Source organism: Desmodus rotundus, chromosome 1 (assembly GCF_022682495.2).
Source record: "Desmodus rotundus isolate HL8 chromosome 1, HLdesRot8A.1, whole genome shotgun sequence".
NCBI classification, from domain to species: Eukaryota; Metazoa; Chordata; class Mammalia; order Chiroptera; family Phyllostomidae; genus Desmodus; species Desmodus rotundus.
Window position 1 is genome coordinate 34,626,993 of NC_071387.1, and position 3,023 is coordinate 34,630,015.

At 37.7% G+C, this 3,023-nt stretch overlaps 1 pseudogene; it reads right to left on the reverse strand.

The window, feature by feature from the left end:
- Positions 1 to 1,186: 1,186 nt before the first annotated feature.
- LOC112304643 (U6atac minor spliceosomal RNA) lies at positions 1,187 to 1,289 on the reverse strand (annotated as a pseudogene).
- Positions 1,290 to 3,023: the final 1,734 nt, after the last annotated feature.

Genomic DNA, 3,023 nt, shown 5'->3' on the forward strand with positions numbered 1-3,023 from the left:
TTGCCCGTTTTATCTAACCAACTCCACCCAGAATCTCTTTGTACATGTTACGTAACTCGCCGACCACTCTAGGGGAAAGGAAAATGCCAAATCTGCTTTGCCTGAAGTTTTCGGTGCATTCCTGGAGTCACTGAGTTTCCACTCCCATGTGCGTGGAGAGACTGGCAGTAGAGCCCAGGCCTGCCAAGGTGCCGAATGTCGCAGGATATCCCTGCATAAAGCTGAAGCCCAGAGGCCTACCCTGTGAGGGCGAAGGAGAACTAAACCCCACCATAGGAAGGAGATGGAGGCATATGAACTTGCCTGCTCCATCCTCGATGCTAAAGTGAAGGGAAAGAAGGAAAAATCTCCTCCAAGGGGTAATACCTACCAGGTGGCCCTCACTAGGGTTTGGGGTACCAATTCACAGTGCTTGGATAGTCCAAAGAATCATAAGTGGAGAAGTTAGCTTAAAATAGTTGCAGAGAGAATTATTAGAGAGATAAGGAAGAAATAATATTTAAAGAGATGTGGCTGAGATTCTGCAGAATTTCTGAAAGATACCAGTCTGCAGATCAGGGCACTCAGTGAAACCCAAACAAATATAACATACACTAGACATATCACAATGAATCTAAAGAACGGCAGCGATTAAGAGAACTTTTAGAAACAGCCAAAGTGAGAAGATACGTTTTCTACAGAGAAATGGCCCTGATTTCATAATATCCACCCATGGGAAGCCGGAAGACAACACCCTGAAAAAAAGAAAATAATCAGGACCTGGAATTCTAGTTTCAGCAAATATTCCTTTCAAACGATCATGGTAAGTGGTGAGTACATGGGTGTTCACTTATAAAATTCTTTCAACTTGGCTATATGTTTGAAAACCTTCATACTCAAATATTGGAAAAACACTGTTCAAGAGTGAGGTGGAATTAGGACATTGTCAGATAAACCAAAACATTGTGAGGATTGTACTTCAGGCAAGAGGAGTACCTACGATGGAAAGGATTAGATGCAAAAAAGAAAAGATGAGCAAAGCTGCTGATCTAGTAAATAGGTAAGTACCTGTAAACAAATTTACTGTCTAAAACAATATTAACAATCTAGTTTTTGTCAGAAAATATTCTAAATATAAGGGTGTAGGGGTGTAAGGGTGAAGGAGAATAGAGCTGAATATTCTAAGGTCTTTCTGTTTTATGAGGGAACAATACGGATATTGACTAACTTGAACTTCAATAAGCATACTTGTATATGTTCTTCCATCCTTGTCAAGGGGAGTGCTAACCTTCTCTCCTTTCACACAACACCACACTTGTATATGTTAAGCTAGCTTTCATAGTGGCTTAAAGAGAATATAACTTCCAAACAAAAGTCAAATTAGAAAAAACAATTTTTAAACAAACAAAAACTAAACCCAAATGATGCCCCAAAAAAATTTTTTTAAGGAAAGGAGGAAGAACTAGAAATAAAAATGAAACAAAAAGAAAGTCGATAATAAAGCTAAATGGACTAAGTAAAAACAATGAAAACAAAACTGATTTTTTAAAAAAAACTGAAGCCAGGTTATGCAGTTTGTAAGAAATGCACATAAAAAGAACATATAATGGTTAGAAAACATCAAAATATATATACTAAGAATATATCTACAAAATAAAAGCTAAAGTAGCTATATAAACAGCAGATAAAATTGTCACTAAAGCAGTAAGATTTCCATTTCTGAGAGTAGAATGATGACTTGAACTTCTTTTCAACAAACTTTGAAACTCTCAGTTCAGCAATAATGACTCTTCAGACATGGTAACGTGGTTTTTTATCCTCACTCTCTGTAACGCCTTAGACTTCTGTTCTCACACCTGAAATCCTCATAAATTCTGGTCCCTCATTCCCAGTTTTTCCATCTCTATCACAATAGCCTTACCCTCTGGCTTTCTCCCTTTCTCCAAACCTTACCTATTTCCCCAAACCTTCAAAATCCAACTTTTTCCATCACATCCCAATGTTGGGGATTTGATAGACACCTGTAAGTAAATCCAGTTCCCTTCTTGACCTCTGGACCAATTGCAAAATAAAAGTAAAGCAAGTAGGAGTGCCTTATCCACTTTAGAGAGTAAAGCAGCCTTTCCCAAATTCTTATATTTAAGATCTTCTCTGAATACAGTGGCCAAAGACCTTGAATGATTTTGTCATCACCGCTCTACTCTGAGAACAGCCAACAGTTAATCTCTCAGAGCAGGACACATGAGAGTGACGAGTGATGAGCTGAGCAGTCGGACTGGAATTCTCCTTCCAAAGCATAGTGACCCCAGACCATACACGGCCCACTGTGACCTACTAGAAAAAGGAAAAGAAGAAGGAGGAGAAGGAGAAGAAAAGGAAGAAGAGGAGGAGGAGGAGGAGGAAGAAGCAGCAGCAGCAGCAGCAGCCAACTTCAAAGATGATGGTGAAGGCAGCTAAAGGTGACAATAAGAAAGAGCCAAAAACAAAAACAAAATAATAGTTCACTTACTTTTTAACCCAGATTGGCCCTGAAAATATTAACATATTATTGAAGTTAGACATTTACCAAAAATCTGTCAAATGAAAGGAAGAAATAAATTGAATCCTAAATAGCACAAATATTTTTCTCTTTTTTCAAAAGAACAAAGGGCAAAATTGCTGATTGCTACTGAATTTCTGTATCTTTTTTCTCTAAAACACTTTTAACCAAATGAGAAAAGCCTCGACTCTTATGCAGAAGATTCTTTTCAGCCACAGGTATTAATTAATGCACATTCTAGCTATAGAGAGAAGGCATAAACAAATAAAACCATTAAATTAAAAAGAGAGACTTCCAAGATATGGAAGCAGCCCAAGTGTCCATCAGTAGCTGAGTGGATAAAACAATTATGGGACATTTACATGATGGAATACTACTTGGCTGAAAAAAAAACAAAAAACAAAATAACAAAGAACATTATACCCTTTGTGACAGCATGGATGAACCTGGAAAACATTATGCTAAGTGAAATAAGCCAGTCAGAGAAAGGCAAGTACCATATGAT